The sequence below is a fragment of the Idiotropiscis lumnitzeri genome, unplaced genomic scaffold (genome assembly GCF_059441095.1).
Source record: "Idiotropiscis lumnitzeri isolate Australia: NSW breed Sydney's pygmy pipehorse unplaced genomic scaffold, RoL_Ilum_1.0 HiC_scaffold_127, whole genome shotgun sequence".
In the NCBI taxonomy this organism is placed as follows: Eukaryota; Metazoa; Chordata; class Actinopteri; order Syngnathiformes; family Syngnathidae; genus Idiotropiscis; species Idiotropiscis lumnitzeri.
In genome coordinates, this window is record NW_028283665.1 from 2969 (window position 1) to 22337 (window position 19369).

Below are 19369 nucleotides of genomic sequence, written 5' to 3' on the forward strand. Positions count from 1 at the left end.
CATTAAAGCCCAGTGTTTGAAAGATCTCTCTCCTCCTTTTTTCTTTTTTATTTGATCGCCTTTTTCCCTTACACGCACACACACGCACCTCCACACAAACCTACTTACCTCTTCACTTACCTCTTCACTTACCTCACAGCCTCCGCAAGCGCTGAAGTGTATTAAATAAATACACAAAAATTAAAAAACAAAAATAATAAAAAATATAACGAAAGATGTATGAACAGGACAATTTGGGTTGGACCGTGGTGCGTCACGGTCGTCGCCGGCAACATCCCGGCTCTGACACCTGGTCCAGAGGGGGGAACCCCCAGCCACCCCGATTCCCGGGAGGACGAAGGTACCAGGAGATGGACCGTGCAACTAGCCTCTCCCACCCGGGTGGGAGGGCAACTTACCTTCCTAACCGGCCAGTGCCTCTCCTCAGCTTACGCTTCGGTCCAAACGGGTCGGGAGCTGGATTCCCTCCCCGCCCTCCTCCCCCCTATCCTCGCTCCTATGCCTCAGCAGTGACATTTGGACGCTCCGCCAACGTGCGACCTCCAACTCAGATTACATCTACCGATCCGGAATTTGCGGAAACAACACGCAAAACCTACAATATCATTAAAACTATACACCATTTACAGAATGTGGCTCCCAAACCCGGCACCCCTGAACCCAGAATGATATCTCGAATGGTGGAGAATCTCTCCACCATGATTAAACCGGCGTTCCCAAGTCCGGACACCGAGGATTATATTATGGGAAACGCCAAAAATTGGGGATACAACACGCTTCTGATTCTGGAACAACATTACAAGAACGTGTTGAACCAAGCCTTGGAGACCTTATTCGACAAAGGAATTCCGGAATGGAGGGAGCCCTTTATTGTGGCCACTCGATGGGCACAGAGGAATCTTCCCCGAATTAAGGACTGTGTAATAGAACATGCACAAGCTCTTATTACAGCAAATGCGGAAAATCACAATAATAACCAAGCAACCACCAACACAGATGCTGAAAACCACAATAATAACCATGTAATTACCAACCCAAATGCTGAAAAACACAATGACAACCAAGGAATCACCAACCAAGTGACTGAAAACCACAATAATAACCTAGTAATTACCAACCCAAATGCTGAAAAACACAATGACAACCAAGGAATCACCAATCAAGTGACTGAAAACCACAATAATAACCTAGTAATTACCAACCCAAATGCTGAAAAACACAATGACAACCAAGGAATCACCAACCAAGTGACTGAAAACCACAATAATAACCTAGTAATTACTAACCAAAAGGCTGAAAAACACAATAACAACCAAGCAAGCACCAATCATAAAGCACAAGCGAAAGGAAAAACACGAGTTACAACACTCACACCAACACAAGTCACAACACCCATACTGACACAAAAGAAACCAATGACATCAACAGCTTCTACAATGACCGAACAGGTCCGGGATTGGTCACCCGACCGACCCAGGGAGGGACCATTAAGAACACAGCGCATCCCTCGGTCGCCCCGTAAATACCACAGGACTGTAATTACAAGGCACACTCCACTCCTGGACGTTCCGGTCCCGGAGGAACCAGCTCCTGTGGACCTAGATGCAGATGATGTTGGCGGGCAGCAAGCCATGACTCCATTAGACCTAAGCCTACAACAAAACTTGTGGGAACTGATGAGGGAAAATCCCACATCCCCAACAGTGTCAGCTGTCTCTCCCCTCATAAAAGCTCCCACTCTGACACACTTAACTCCCAGTACATCCACAGTGAAGTTGGAGAGACCACTATTGGTCCTCCAAAAAGTCAACAAACATATGCGTAATACATGTACAACCTCTGACTGGACCCTTACCACTTTACAGGAAAATATAATCATAGGGGATATGAATTTATCAAGAATTCCACCTTACCCTAACCCTAACGTCCAGATCGACAGCTTCCCGGGTGCAAATTTCCACCATGCAAAGTCCCTCATATTGAAAACCCAAAATTTCACACCAATCAAAAACATAATTTTGTCATTTGGAATTAATTGCAGAAAACCAAAAACGAAGGAAACAACAGTGAAACAACTTAAAAACATGCTCTGGGCAGCTAAAAAGCAATTCCCCACAGCGGAAATTTGGATCCCGGAAGTAAATTTTTCTAGCCAGCTACCAGTGAGAGAATTGGTGGTTTTACAAAACCTAAACGCCTACATTAGAACAAACACAAAATATATCCCGGCAATACAAGCCACGAAATTCACAACGGAAGCAAACCATATTCTGTGGACCAGACCCACAGGCGCCGCCATTTTGAAGCATTGGCTGGCACATCTGGACTTGTGATTTCCCTCAACCCCAGAATCCCGGGCCCTAACCCTAACCCTAGTCCTGGCCCTAGCCCTAACCCTAACCCTAACCCTAACCCTAGCCCTAACCCTAACCCTAACCCTAACCCTAACCCCAACCCTAACCCTAACCCTAATCCTAACCCTAACCCCATTTCCAACCTCAACCAAAACGCTGACCACAACCCCTTTAAGATATAACAATTTTATATATATTATACTCACCTGTTAAAAATCAACATTTACTTTGAATTTACCTGTTAAGAGTCAAATAACTCACCCACTTACCTGTGAATTCAATTTTAAAACGTTTTTCTTTATTCCCTTTAAAATACAACAATTTTGTATATATTATACTCACCTGTTAAGAATCAACATTTACCTTAAATTGATCTGTTAAGAGTCAAATAACTCACACACTTACCTGTTAATTCAATTTTATAACATTCCTCTTTATTTCCTTGAAGATACGACAATTTCCTCTTTATTCATTTTTATAATGTATTATAATACTCATTTATTTATTTATTCACAGTTTCAAATCATTCATCAGTAAAACAATCAAATCCAAGGGAAAACAAATTCAACCACATTATAACGATTTTCATTGGTGCACACTCTAGGTTGAATAATAACAACCCTCGTCCCCGCCCACCATGACGATCTGTGATGAATCGGCAAAGCACATACACAGCCACTTTTGCTCCGACTCGCAAAGAGACAATTACTTACCTCCGCTCCCATATTAATGATCATAACGCCACTGTTTATTTTGTACTTTTTGAGTGCCCACGCCTGAAGAAGACCTCAAAAGGTCGAAACGTCGCGACGGGCACATTAAAGCCCAGTGTTTGAAAGATCTCTCTCCTCCTTTTTTCTTTTTTATTTGATCGCCTTTTTCCCTTACACGCACACACACGCACCTCCACACAAACCTACTTACCTCTTCACTTACCTCTTCACTTACCTCACAGCCTCCGCAAGCGCTGAAGTGTATTAAATAAATACACAAAAATTAAAAAACAAAAATAATAAAAAATATAACGAAAGATGTATGAACAGGACAATTTGGGTTGGACCGTGGTGCGTCACGGTCGTCGCCGGCAACATCCCGGCTCTGACACCTGGTCCAGAGGGGGGAACCCCCAGCCACCCCGATTCCCGGGAGGACGAAGGTACCAGGAGATGGACCGTGCAACTAGCCTCTCCCACCCGGGTGGGAGGGCAACTTACCTTCCTAACCGGCCAGTGCCTCTCCTCAGCTTACGCTTCGGTCCAAACGGGTCGGGAGCTGGATTCCCTCCCCGCCCTCCTCCCCCCTATCCTCGCTCCTATGCCTCAGCAGTGACATTTGGACGCTCCGCCAACGTGCGACCTCCAACTCAGATTACATCTACCGATCCGGAATTTGCGGAAACAACACGCAAAACCTACAATATCATTAAAACTATACACCATTTACAGAATGTGGCTCCCAAACCCGGCACCCCTGAACCCAGAATGATATCTCGAATGGTGGAGAATCTCTCCACCATGATTAAACCGGCGTTCCCAAGTCCGGACACCGAGGATTATATTATGGGAAACGCCAAAAATTGGGGATACAACACGCTTCTGATTCTGGAACAACATTACAAGAACGTGTTGAACCAAGCCTTGGAGACCTTATTCGACAAAGGAATTCCGGAATGGAGGGAGCCCTTTATTGTGGCCACTCGATGGGCACAGAGGAATCTTCCCCGAATTAAGGACTGTGTAATAGAACATGCACAAGCTCTTATTACAGCAAATGCGGAAAATCACAATAATAACCAAGCAACCACCAACACAGATGCTGAAAACCACAATAATAACCATGTAATTACCAACCCAAATGCTGAAAAACACAATGACAACCAAGGAATCACCAACCAAGTGACTGAAAACCACAATAATAACCTAGTAATTACCAACCCAAATGCTGAAAAACACAATGACAACCAAGGAATCACCAATCAAGTGACTGAAAACCACAATAATAACCTAGTAATTACCAACCCAAATGCTGAAAAACACAATGACAACCAAGGAATCACCAACCAAGTGACTGAAAACCACAATAATAACCTAGTAATTACTAACCAAAAGGCTGAAAAACACAATAACAACCAAGCAAGCACCAATCATAAAGCACAAGCGAAAGGAAAAACACGAGTTACAACACTCACACCAACACAAGTCACAACACCCATACTGACACAAAAGAAACCAATGACATCAACAGCTTCTACAATGACCGAACAGGTCCGGGATTGGTCACCCGACCGACCCAGGGAGGGACCATTAAGAACACAGCGCATCCCTCGGTCGCCCCGTAAATACCACAGGACTGTAATTACAAGGCACACTCCACTCCTGGACGTTCCGGTCCCGGAGGAACCAGCTCCTGTGGACCTAGATGCAGATGATGTTGGCGGGCAGCAAGCCATGACTCCATTAGACCTAAGCCTACAACAAAACTTGTGGGAACTGATGAGGGAAAATCCCACATCCCCAACAGTGTCAGCTGTCTCTCCCCTCATAAAAGCTCCCACTCTGACACACTTAACTCCCAGTACATCCACAGTGAAGTTGGAGAGACCACTATTGGTCCTCCAAAAAGTCAACAAACATATGCGTAATACATGTACAACCTCTGACTGGACCCTTACCACTTTACAGGAAAATATAATCATAGGGGATATGAATTTATCAAGAATTCCACCTTACCCTAACCCTAACGTCCAGATCGACAGCTTCCCGGGTGCAAATTTCCACCATGCAAAGTCCCTCATATTGAAAACCCAAAATTTCACACCAATCAAAAACATAATTTTGTCATTTGGAATTAATTGCAGAAAACCAAAAACGAAGGAAACAACAGTGAAACAACTTAAAAACATGCTCTGGGCAGCTAAAAAGCAATTCCCCACAGCGGAAATTTGGATCCCGGAAGTAAATTTTTCTAGCCAGCTACCAGTGAGAGAATTGGTGGTTTTACAAAACCTAAACGCCTACATTAGAACAAACACAAAATATATCCCGGCAATACAAGCCACGAAATTCACAACGGAAGCAAACCATATTCTGTGGACCAGACCCACAGGCGCCGCCATTTTGAAGCATTGGCTGGCACATCTGGACTTGTGATTTCCCTCAACCCCAGAATCCCGGGCCCTAACCCTAACCCTAGTCCTGGCCCTAGCCCTAACCCTAACCCTAACCCTAACCCTAGCCCTAACCCTAACCCTAACCCTAACCCTAACCCCAACCCTAACCCTAACCCTAATCCTAACCCTAACCCCATTTCCAACCTCAACCAAAACGCTGACCACAACCCCTTTAAGATATAACAATTTTATATATATTATACTCACCTGTTAAAAATCAACATTTACTTTGAATTTACCTGTTAAGAGTCAAATAACTCACCCACTTACCTGTGAATTCAATTTTAAAACGTTTTTCTTTATTCCCTTTAAAATACAACAATTTTGTATATATTATACTCACCTGTTAAGAATCAACATTTACCTTAAATTGATCTGTTAAGAGTCAAATAACTCACACACTTACCTGTTAATTCAATTTTATAACATTCCTCTTTATTTCCTTGAAGATACGACAATTTCCTCTTTATTCATTTTTATAATGTATTATAATACTCATTTATTTATTTATTCACAGTTTCAAATCATTCATCAGTAAAACAATCAAATCCAAGGGAAAACAAATTCAACCACATTATAACGATTTTCATTGGTGCACACTCTAGGTTGAATAATAACAACCCTCGTCCCCGCCCACCATGACGATCTGTGATGAATCGGCAAAGCACATACACAGCCACTTTTGCTCCGACTCGCAAAGAGACAATTACTTACCTCCGCTCCCATATTAATGATCATAACGCCACTGTTTATTTTGTACTTTTTGAGTGCCCACGCCTGAAGAAGACCTCAAAAGGTCGAAACGTCGCGACGGGCACATTAAAGCCCAGTGTTTGAAAGATCTCTCTCCTCCTTTTTTCTTTTTTATTTGATCGCCTTTTTCCCTTACACGCACACACACGCACCTCCACACAAACCTACTTACCTCTTCACTTACCTCTTCACTTACCTCACAGCCTCCGCAAGCGCTGAAGTGTATTAAATAAATACACAAAAATTAAAAAACAAAAATAATAAAAAATATAACGAAAGATGTATGAACAGGACAATTTGGGTTGGACCGTGGTGCGTCACGGTCGTCGCCGGCAACATCCCGGCTCTGACACCTGGTCCAGAGGGGGGAACCCCCAGCCACCCCGATTCCCGGGAGGACGAAGGTACCAGGAGATGGACCGTGCAACTAGCCTCTCCCACCCGGGTGGGAGGGCAACTTACCTTCCTAACCCTAACCCTAACCCTAACCCTAACCCTAACCCTAACCCTAACCCTAACCCTAACCCTAACCCTAACCCTAACCCTAACCCTAACCCTAACCCTAACCCTAACCCTAACCCTAACCCTAACCCTAACCCTAACCCTAACCCTAACCCTAACCCTAACCCTAACCCTAAACCCTAAACCTAACCCTAACCCTAACCCTAACCCTAACCCTAACCCTAACCCTAACCCTAACCCTAACCCTAACCCTAACCCTAACCCTAACCCTAACCCTAACCCTAACCCTAACCCTAACCCTAACCCTAACCCTAACCCTAACCCTAACCCTAACCCTAACCCTAACCCTAACCCTAACCCTAACCCTAACCCTAACCCTAACCCTAACCCTAACCCTAACCCTAACCCTAACCCTAACCCTAACCCTAACCCTAACCCTAACCCTAACCCTAACCCTAACCCTAACCCTAACCCTAACCCTAACCCTAACCCTAACCCTAACCCTAACCCTAACCCTAACCCTAACCCTAACCCTAACCCTAACCCTAACCCTAACCCTAACCCTAACCCTAACCCTAACCCTAACCCTAACCCTAACCCTAACCCTAACCCTAACCCTAACCCTAACCCTAACCCTAACCCTAACCCTAACCCTAACCCTAACCCTAACCCTAACCCTAACCCTAACCCTAACCCTAACCCTAACCCTAACCCTAACCCTAACCCTAACCCTAACCCTAACCCTAACCCTAACCCTAACCCTAACCCTAACCCTAACCCTAACCCTAACCCTAACCCTAACCCTAACCCTAACCCTAACCCTAACCCTAACCCTAACCCTAACCCTAACCCTAACCCTAACCCTAACCCTAACCCTAACCCTAACCCTAACCCTAACCCTAACCCTAACCCTAATTTCCCCTAACCCTAACCCTAATTTCCCCTAACCCTAACCCTAACCCTAACCCTAACCCTAATTTCCCCTAACCCTAACCCTAACCCTAACCCTAACCCTAACCCTAACCCTAACCCTAACCCTAACCCTAACCCTAACCCTAACCCTAACCCTAACCCTAACCCCAACCCCAACCCTAACCCTAACCCTAACCCTAACCCCAAAACCCAACCCTAACCCTAACCCTAACCCTAACCCTAACCCTAACCCTAACCCTAAACCCTAACCCTAACCCTAACCCTAACCCTAACCCTAACCCTAACCCTAACCCTAACCCTAACCCTAACCCTAACCCTAACCCTAAACCCTAACCCTAACCCTAACCCTAACCCTAACCCTAACCCTAACCCTAACCCTAACCCTAACCCTAATTTCCCTAACCCTAACCCCGACGCAGCAAAGGTCGCGGGGCGTGGCAGCTGGATCCACCAGTTGCAGTACAAGCTTCACCGGTTTCCAGCTAAAGGCCTAGCAACGCGAATCCCTCCCCGAGTCACAATCTCGGACCACACGCACATCAGAACCACACCACCAGCCACAGATACGAATGTTGAAATTAATGACGTACATAAAGAAATTTGAACCTTGATTGAAGAACATAATTGCATTTAAAGTTTTAAAAATGAAACAATTATTGATGTTATGACCACTATGAAGAATTTGAAAGACAATATATATCGGGATAATTATGGTTTTCATTTTTTGTTATGTGTAGTCTGTTTTTGTTGCATTATTTTTATGACAAAAATGATGATTAATTGCATGTTTGTTGCCCAAAAGTAACATTACAATCTGATTGATGTTGAGTATGACAAACTCGAACTGGACAATGACGAACTCGAACTGGACACTGAAACGTAAAATGAATATGGACTTGTCGCCCAAGCCCCACACATGCATACACATACACCACACGCGAAGATCCGGGAGGTAAAGACGGCTGTCTCCTCCTACAGCGAGGCAAGGGGCCTGCATCGAGTCCCCCAGAGACAAGCTCTGCGTGGAGACAGTTTTGTTATTTTTCACTAGGCACATTGAAATGTATTTTTATATGTTTTATTCCTTGATGACTCATCTTAAAGCCGTATGGACATGATTTAAATCCGACAAACAGGGGGGAAATGTGAGAGTATGTAAATAGTTTGTGTATTTTTAATCATGTTTTTTATACACTATTTGTATCAATGATAATTACACGCAAATCATTGCTTCAGCACACATGCGCACACCCACACGCTTGTTTTAAGTTTCACTTTCCATAGGTTTCGTTTTTCTCTGAATAAAGTCCAGAGGGATGGGCGAAGAAGTCAGTGAGAGTGCGGGAGAGTGAACTGGCAAGACGTCTACTTCACTTCCTGGCTTCTCCTCCCATCGCGATGGAGAAAAGACAAAACCTTCCCTGGTTATTCCTCTGGTTCTCTGCATTTAATTCAGTCTAATGAAGGCGTCAGGACCTTTTAAACCTGACATTACCTCATCGGCGAAGAAGGTAGAGAACTGTTGAACACGTTGTTGATGGATGATGTGTCGGCAAGAACTACCGTGAGGGAGATGATGAGGAAATTCGACGAACATTGTAACCCTAAGTTAAACGAGACTGTGGAGAGATACAGATTCTTCATGAGAGATCAAACACCGGGCGAAAATGTGGACAAGTACGTTACTGAATTGAGAGTTTTGGCCAGCACCTGCAATTTTGAGCAGTTGAGAGACTCATTGATAAAAGATAGAATAGTGTGTGGCACAAACGACAATGGGCTGAGGGAAAGACTGCTGAGAGAAGACAATCTGACATTAGAAAAATGCATGAAGATTTGTCGAGCAACAGAGTTGTCACGAGAAAATTGTAAAACACTGCAAGGGCAGTCAGAGGAGGAAGTGCATCTACTCAAACAAGAAAAAGCAAGCAGAGGTGATGTTTGCTGTAAGTTTTGTGGCAAGAAGCATGAGTGGAATAAGAAGAAGTGCCCTGCTTTTGGAAAAAAGTGTAAAAAATGTGGGAAGGATAATCATTTTGCTGCTATGTGTAAGACAAAAAATGCACATGGTAAAAATGATAGAGCTGTGAATGCAATTCAAGAGCAAGATAAAGAAGAATATGAAGATATTATGATGATAACCCACATCGTTGAGACAAAAGAGAACGTGAACCAAATTGGAGACAGACATACTCCAGAAAAACAACTCTTTGCTGGTATGCTAATTGACACTACACAAGTTAAATTTCAAATAGACTGTGGAGCGAGCTGTAATGTCATTCCTGTGCATCACCTAAACCCAGATGTAAAGCTGGAACATTCTGACAAGGTACTGGTAATGTACAATAAAACAAAAATGAGTACATTGGGCCAGTGTCGAGTCAAAATAAGGAACCCGAGGAATAACAAACTCTACCGAGTGCTGTTTCAAGTTGTGAACATGGAAGGAGGTGTTCCAATTTTGGGCAGAAAGGCAAGTGAAGACATGAAGCTGATAAAGGTTCAATATGAGAACATCATGACAGTGGACAGCATAGTAACAAAAGAAGTGATGTCTGTCGCAAAAGATGAACTTTGCAACAAAATATTGACGATGGAAATAATAGAAACAGAATTTTCTACTGTTTTTACTGGTGATGGCTGTATGGAAGGAGAATACAAGATTGAAATAGATAATAGTATACCACCAGTAAAATTGCCAAAGCGCAGAGTGCCAGTTTCAATGATGGTACCGCTCAAGGAGGAACTAAAGGAACTGGTAAAAAGAGAAATCATTGCACCCGTGGAACGAAGTACAGACTGGATTAGTAGCATGGTGTCATTGAGAAAACCGAGTGGGAAGTTGAGGATCTGCATTGACCCCAAACCGTTGAATCGAGCACTTAAACTGAGCCATTTTCCACTCCCAACAATAGATGACATCTTGCCAGAACTTGCAAATGCAAAAGTATTCACCGTTTGTGAGGTAAAACATGGATTTTGGCACATTAAACTTGAGGAGGAGTCAAGTTATCTCACAACCTTCTCAACCCCAGTTGGACGCTTTAGGTGGCTCAGGATGCCAATGGGCATAAGCCCAGCGCCAGAGATCTTTCAAAGGAAACTCACACATGCACTGGAAAACCTACCTGGAACGTACATCATTGCTGATGATATATTAATTACAGGAGAAGGGACAACCCAGGAGGAAGCTATCCGAGACCATGATGTGAAACTGAGACGCTTCTTACTGAGGTGCACAGAGAAAAACATAAAACTAAACAAGGACAAATTCAAGCTGCGACAAACAAAAGTACCTTCTATAGGACACCTACTGACAGCTGAGGGACTGTGTGTAGACCCAGAGAAAGTGCGAGCCATCAGGGAGATGCCGAGACCTTTTGATGTGAAAGGAGTACTTAATAACTGTGGATTATTATTCCAACTTCTGGGAAGTAGATTATCTTCCAGACACTACAAGCGCCACCGTTATACGAAAACTCAAAGCACATTTCGCACGACAAGGGATTCCGGATATTGTGGTATCAGATAATGGCCCACAATATACCTCCCAAGAGTTTAGACGGTTTAGCCAGGCATGGGAATTCACACACAGAACATCATCACCTGGTTACGCCCAGAGCAATGGAAAGGCAGAGTCTGCAGTAAAAACAGCCAAATGTCTCATGAAGAAAGCTGCAATGGCTAGACGGGACCCTTATCTGGCAATATTGGACCATCGCAACACACCGAGCCAAGGTCTTGCAACTAGCCCTGCGCAGAGACTGCTAAACAGGAGGACGAGGACACTGCTCCCTACAAGAGATACTCTGCTAGAACCGGAGCTGCATAACAATGTGCAAGGAATTAGACACAACCAACACCGTCGAGGAAAATATTACGACCGCACCGCTAAAAATTTGGATGCCCTGAAAAATGGAGACAAGGTGAGGGTCCAGCCTTTCGATCTTCGTGGCGTCTGGAGACCTGCACGAGTAGTAGGACCGGTGGATCACAGATCTTATGAGGTGAAGCTGGACTCAGGAGGAGTTGTGAGGAGGAATCGACGACATCTTAGACGAGACCATGATACAGGATCTGTCACGTCAACGAGGAGTGGGACTCAGGGGACTTCAGACTGTGTGGATGCAACCCAGCAGTGTGGCACCAGGGACCAAACCAAAGTTGTCACCAGATCAGGTCGTCAGGTGTTTAAGCCTAGATATTTGGAGGACTACACGCAGTGAAGACAGAAGATTTGGGATATTTATGTTGGAAAAAAAAAAAAGGAAAAGAGGTTTTCGATATTTAGGTTAGGAAAAAAAAAAACTGTAAATGTCAAGGTATAATTTGTTTGCTGGTTGGGGGGTTGGATAATACTGACAAGATGTTTTACATAATGTTTTGGAGCCAACATAATAGAAAGAAGATGTTATATTTATTTGAAGGATTGGAATTTGTTAATATAGTTTGGGTTAATTTACAAATAATGCACTGAAAGTGACGCTTTATGTTGACAAAGTTATGTTAGGCATATTTTCTAGTATGAATACATAATCTGCATGAAAATGTGTGTGCAACGTTTACATCGCAAGGAAGTGCTTCAAATTGAAAAAAGAAAAGATGTAACAATATTATTGTTAGTTATGTTATGTTGCTTAGGGGCCGATTACAGGGACGGACGAGAAAAAGAGGAAGTGACGTTTTCCCTATGTCAACTGACTGAAGTAACGTACTGTACTGCACAAGTTAAGAAGTTAATAAAAGTGAAGTAAGCAAGTCAATGCTTTAATCGTCCACTCTGTATGAGAAACAGGACAGAGTGAAACACATGTGTGATAAAACCCTAACCCTAAACCAGCGGTCGGGAACCTATGGCTCTTCCGGAGACGTCATATGGCTCCCAGACAGTTTGGAGTTGAGGGGGCCCAAAAAAAAAATTAAATTAAATTAAAATATATATATATATTTTGGAACAGGTCGGGAACCAATCGATCGCAAGTACGTCACGGGTCATTGTCAATGTACGGAAATTAATTTTATCAGAGATAAAATTTCAACCCTTCAACCCGCTCAACCCTTGTAACAGAAAAGATGGCGAAAAGAAAAAAAGACGATGATTACCGTGCATTCCAGGCTGCGTGGACAGAGGAATTTGCATTTGTGGAGAGAGCAGGATCCGCAGTATGTCGAATATGAAATGACAAAATTGCATCAATGAAACGCTCAAATATAAAGCGGCACTTCGATACGCGTCATGCTTCTTTTGCATTGAAATATCCACCGGGGGACAGCAGGAAAAAGGCATGCGAAGAGCTGCAACTGAAAGTGCAGACGAGCCAGCAGCAACTGCGTGTCTGGACCACGCAAGGTGACGGTAATTCCGCTAGCTTTGCGGGTGCTTTGGCAATAGTGAATTGTGGAAAGCCGTTCACAGATGGCGAATATGCCAAAACATTTATGCTTGATGTGGCCAATGAACTTTTTGATGACTTTCCAAATAAAGCCAAGATAATCAAAAAAATAAGAGACATGCCACTGTCAGCAAGAACGGTTCACGATCGGAGCATCATGATGGCGAATCAAGTCGAGGAAACACAAATTAAGGACATAAAAAAAAAAAAACATGCAGCACCAGAAGTCACATTAAAAGTAAACCTTTTATTATTATTATTATTATTATTATATGTTTAAAATACTATATGGCTCTCAAAAAATATATATCTAGAAATAGTTTGGTTTTATGGGTCTCCAGGTCAAAAAGGTTCCCGACCGCTGCCCTAAACCCTTAAACCCCCCAACCCCTAAACCCCCCAGCCCCCAACCTTTAAAGCCCCCAAGCTTTAAAGCCCCCAACCCTTAAAGCCCTAAATCCCAACCACTAACCCTAAACCAGGGGTGTCAAACTCATCTTTCTCGTGGGCCACATCATAGTTTATCATATTATTATTACATATACACAACAAAGTGATGGCTAATGAGTTTTAAAAATCTGAATCCAGGAAAATGTTGTTTGTTTAACTACCATTCAATTCATTTTAACAGTGTGGTTAGTCACAAAGAAAACATTTGGTATTTTGACAAGAAACGTAGTCGTGCATGTTTTGTCTTGGCGGGCCTCACTAAATGATGTGGCGGGCCGGATCTGGCCCCCGGGCCTTGAGTTTGACACCTGTGCCCGAAACCCTTACCCCTAACCCTAAAACCCCAACCCCTAACAAGTCCACAGTGCCAAAAATTCCACAATGCAAGAAATTCCACAATGCCAAAAATTCCACAATACAGCCAATGCCAAAGAGTCCACAATGCCAAGTGGAACAATGTTTAAAAAAAAAAGTGGATGTGCTTAACAGGAATAAAAACACTCATTGTGCAGCGTAAGGTTGAAAACTGATTAAAAACAGCAGTACATGTGTGATAAAAAAATCAAGTATGATATACATGGGACAGCAATATAGCATGATGCATTTAAAATGAATCAGTGTTCAGGGGAAAAAAAAAAAAAAAAAAAAAAAGGGGGGGGGGGTGTTCAACCAGCCAGCCTTGTGACGCATTTCAAACGAGGCCAATCACAGGGCTTGAACAGCACACCACATGACGCATTTCAAACTAGGCCAAGCACAGGGACTCAAACACCATAACTTGTTCAACCTGGACCAATCACAGCGGAACAAGGCTCCCGCCTTTTCCTTGCGCTCAGCGTGTCATTTGCTCAAAGTTGGCAGTTTGCTCAGAAGCTACTTTGGCCCCGCCCGCCATTTACTCGCGTTCAGCGCGCCATTAATTCCAATCTTAGCCGTTAGCTAGGTAGCTAAAAGGCCCCGCAATTAACACACGCTGAGCCCGCCATTTTAAACCGTTTTTAGCAGTTAGCCCAGCCATTACGAAGCCACAATGCAGCGAAAACAACCATGGACGACATCATAAGTGACAACTACATTGCAGGCGAGGCAAATAAAAAATTAAAAAGCGCGCCATTTAACCCCGTTTTAGCAGTTAGCTCGGTGACTCTTATCCCCAGCAATTTACGCCCGCTCAGCGCGGCATTAAATCCGGTTTTAGCAGTCAGCTCGGGGACTCCTAGGCACCACCAATTCACTCGCGCTCAGCGAGCCATTAATTCTAATCTTAGCCGTTAGCTCAGTAGCTAAATGGCCCCCCGCAAATTAACACAAGCTGAACCCGCCATTTTAACCGGTTTTAGCAGTTAGCCCAGCCGCCACAATGCAGAGTAAACAATCGTGGACATCATAAGTGACAACTACATTTCAGGGGAGGCAAATAAAAAATTAAATAAAAAGGGCGCCATTAAACTCCGATTTAGCAGTTAGCTCGGTGACTCCTAGGCCCCAGCAATTTACTCGCGCTCAGCGCGCCATTAAATCCGGTTTTACCTCAGCCACCACGAAGCCCCAAAGCACAGAAAACCAACCGTGGACAACAACGCAAGGAGCAACAATCTTACAAGGAGGTAAAAAAACTACACCGGAGCTCAAGCATCAGCCGTCAAAACGAGCATTAAAGTTCAACCCAGCAGCAACACACATCATTAACAGCATGAAACAATTCCACCACAATACAAATAAGCTAGCCATTTAACTAAAAAGCATCAGCGAAGAGAGGTGCTTACCTTTCGAAGGTCCGCAGGAGAAAGAACGAAAATTCAGCTCGCGCCTAAGGTGACGCCTCAACTACGGAAGCCTCGAGGGACAAATTTCATGCACGCGATTATGCTGCATCTTGGACGAAAACGAAACTTATATCACCCTTTCTCCACGTTTAAAGACCTAAGGATAACGAGTAACATTGCAATGAGGAAAAGGTCAATTTTAGAGTTAATGCTCAGTTGTTTCAAGAAATAAGATGTACATAGGGGGGAGGGGCGTACATGCGTGAAGAAGCACTGAGACAACCAAGTTGACGTTTAAATTTTGAACATGGACACGTGACTTAAAAAAAAACTATTGAATGAATAGGCAGAGATTGTTTTTTCTTTTTTTTAAACTTTATTGAATTAATGAAACAAAACAATATCACATTCAATTAAAAAAATAAACCAATTATCAAATATTATATGGTATAAGGGTATCTGATTATTAGATACATTCTAATGACAATTAAATAAAACAGGCCCAGTATTATAAAGACAAATGTAAAAAATGAAACGGCTAAAACACCAAATTCAAACTACGTGGGATGTTATTGCCTTACTTTGCCTGTGTGGAATTTCAAGTCATGAGCTCAATGCTAACCTGGCCAGCTAACAGAAGGCAGGATTTTGCCCACCTTGTTCGTATGATTGGCTGTCTCGCAATGTTTGTTCAAAGCTTCACTCATCTTGTTTTACTATACAAGTTTTATATATGTACCACTTTTAATGTTAGGAGAATTGACATTTAACTACTTACCCTCCATTACTTTTATCTACATGAAAAATGTAACTTCTGCTTTCTACGAATGCCGAACCTGTTGCATGTTTATCAACATTGTTAGTCGAGTTTTAAAGTTTGAAAGCATGTTTAAAGTCACCCTTCGAATGTTTGGGGGAAATGCCATTCTACACTTGTCATTTTTCAAAAACATGCATATACTGCCACTCACAAGTTCAAATAGACCACTTGAAATCACTTGACAATTTTAATTCACGTACAAACGCACATGTGGAGCATACAAAAAGGAAGTTTGACAATTCACTTAAAAAAATAATTAAAAAAATAAAATCTCAAATTAATATATCAGACCACATTTGCCTCAAATGAAGCATTGCCTTCATGCACAACTCAGTCCAAAATGGCCATCATGCAGTCAGTGTTGGCAGTGCACACCCAGTGAGTTAGTGATAGACCAAAGATAACAACAAAGAAATACTCTCCCTGTCCACTTGGCACTTTGCTCTCCAAACGTTGTTAGAACACTGGAAGCTGCTGACCTTGGAGCATCACTTGATGGGAGCGATCATTCCTTGTCCACAAACGGCCTGTAACAAATATGTTCATGTGCCACTTGTTGATGGATTAGCATGCATGTGTTTTCTTAACTTTGTCCACCCTTTTATCCGGCTCCTCTTCTGCCCCGTCAATTCGATTCTATGACTTCCGCCGCTGTTCTGAGACTCCCGTCTCGACCGCTTCCTTCTCCAACCTGCAACAACAAACATCGACTTGTATGTCACCATCTTATTTCATGTCTGTGCCCATCCTGCAAAACTTTCAGTTGCGGACTTCTCACTTAATTGTGCGCATCAACAACAAGTGTCATCATCCATTTGATTTTGCAACACTCGCCTCAAAAGCCAACAAGCTGTACATCTTGGAGCGTCTTCATTGTACGGCTGCAATCTTTCCTCTTTGAATCCATCTCTGAGCCCTGCGCCACTTTGTTGATGCATTGGCCGTGCGTTTTGAGACCCCCGTCCAACCTGCAACAACAAACATTGACTTGTATGTCACCATCTTATTTCATGGCTGTGCCCATCCTGCAAAACTTTCAGTTGTGGACTTCTCACTTAATTGTGCGATGACGACTCTCGTCCAGTGGTTCTTAGCACCACTTGGGCCATCCCGCACTGCTGCCAGCTTGTTACAAGAAAAGGGGGGGGGGCAATAACAGTGGAAGGGTTAAATAGGAACTCGACTTCTCCCCATCATGCAGTCAGTGTTGGCAGTGAACACCCAGTGAGTTAGTGACAGAGCAAAGATAAGAACAACAAAAATACTTTCCCTGTCCAGTTGGTGCTTTGCTCTCCAAGCGTTGTTAGAAGAATGCTGTCATCTACCTCAAGAGCCAGGAAGCTGCTCAGCTTGGAGCATCACTTGACGGAGCGATCATTCCTTGTCCACAAACGGCCTGTAACAAAAATGTTCATGTGCCACTTGTTGATGGATTTGCATGCATGCGTTTTAACTTTTTCCACCCTTTCATCCGGCTCCTCTTCTGCCCCGTCAATTCGATTTTATGACTTCCGCTGCTGTTCTGAGACTCCCGTCTCGACCGCTTCCTTCTCCAACCTGCAACAACAAACATTGACTTGTATGTCACCATCTTATTTCATGGCTGTGCCCATCCTGCAAAACTTTCAGTTGTGGACTTCTCACTTAATTGTGCGATGACGACTCTCGTCCAGTGGTTCTTAGCACCACTTGGGCCATCCCGCTCCGCTGCCAGCCTGTTACAAGAAAGGGGGGCAAAAACAGTGGAAGAAGGGGCAAATAGGAACTCGACTTCTCCCCATCATGCAGTCAGTGTTGGCAGTGCACACCCAGTGAGTTAGTGACAGAGCAAAGATAAGAACAACAAAGAAATAGTCTCCCTGTCCAGTTGGCATTTTGCTCTCCAAGCGCCGTAGCATCTGCTCCTCCTCGTCCGGGGCCGCTACGGAAAAGACAGTCTCATCTTAACAAGTGTCATCATCCATTTGATTTTGCACCACTCACCTCAAAAGCCAACAAGCTGTTCATCTTAGAGCGTCTTCATTGTACGGCTGCAATCTTTCCTCTTTTATACCGTATTTTCCGGGCCATAGGGCGCTCTTTAAAGTCCCTAATCTTCCCCAAAACAGTCAAAGCGCCTTGTAAAGCGACGCGCCCATTATATGGACTAAGCATCACTCTCGCGACCATCAACCCTTTTACTCATTGGGCTGTTCAGTGCATGTTAGCACACCCTGCTGGACAAAGTCTGAGTCATCTATGCTTCTAATTGACCGTGAATTATACATTATGTGACTATGGTGTTTGGGTGATGGTGTAGGAGAAAGCTGGACAAAAGGGCAGCTGTCGACAATGTTGTAGTCAGTCTTATCATTTATGTTATTGCAAGCAAGAAACGTCCCAGGTTTAGACAACAGACTGCAAAAAGCCCAAAGCACAACAGCCCATCTCTCTAAACAGCCATGTGATTGGTTGAGTCTGAGTGGCTCCCAAGAAGCCATTGCTGTAATTGGCTAAGGCTGAGTGGCTCCCAAGAAGCCATTGCTGTAATCTTTTGTGTTATTTTTATTTATTTTGGGTATATAGATGGCATGAGAGACACATGTTTTGTGTTAATCTTATTTCTTTGTTTCATTGTTTGCTTGTAAGCTGAGGTTTTTTTTGGTTTGAAACCGTGACTCTAAGGAGTGTGGTGACCAGTGAAGTCCCTCCCCTGACGTTGTTTAGTAGACTAATGCCAAGACACCTTTTGTTGGTTATAGTCATTGTTATTGGCAGTGACTCCCAATAGATTCATAGCATCTGTCATTGAAATGGGGTGATACCTCTGGAAACGATCACTTGGGGGATTGAGTCTTGGTGAGCTGACATCAGCTAGCGCGACTCAGGTGCGAGCGGCTGAGCTAGCGCGACTCAGGTGCGAGTGGCTGAGCTAGCGCGCGCGAGTGGCTGAGCTAGCGCGAGCGAGCGGCTGGATAGAGCGAGCGGCTGAGCTAGCGCGAGAGCGGCTAGTCTCGCCTGAACTAGCGCTGAACTAGCGCGAGCGGCTGAGCTAGCGCCTTGTAGTGCGGCGCGCCTAGTATATGCATTGAATACGGAAATAGCACCCTCAACTGGTGTTGCGCCCTTTGAGGGAGCGCATCTTATGGCCGTAAAAATACGGTATATATATATATATATATAGGTGCGAAGTATATATATACACGGTGTTTTTTTTTTTTTTTTTTTGAAGGTGCGACGCTACTTCGCGGATTTTCAGATTTCGCGGGTGGTCTCGGTCCCCATTAACC

The 19369-nt window shown here is 43.7% G+C and overlaps 1 long non-coding RNA gene across 2 annotated transcripts; it reads right to left on the reverse strand.

Annotated features, from left to right (window-relative positions):
* Positions 1-16274: 16274 nt before the first annotated feature.
* Positions 16275-18490, reverse strand: LOC148315098 (uncharacterized). 2 transcript variants are annotated; one of them, XR_015841276.1, is made up of 5 exons: positions 17745-18490; positions 17564-17657; positions 17156-17496; positions 16689-16791; positions 16275-16627 (listed from the first exon to the last, which is right to left on the reverse strand). It is a non-coding gene; the product is annotated as an uncharacterized LOC148315098 (long non-coding RNA). The 2 variants fall into 2 exon arrangements; XR_015841275.1 differs by having other exon boundaries at positions 16275-16791.
* Between the last annotated feature and the right edge of the window lie 879 nt (positions 18491-19369).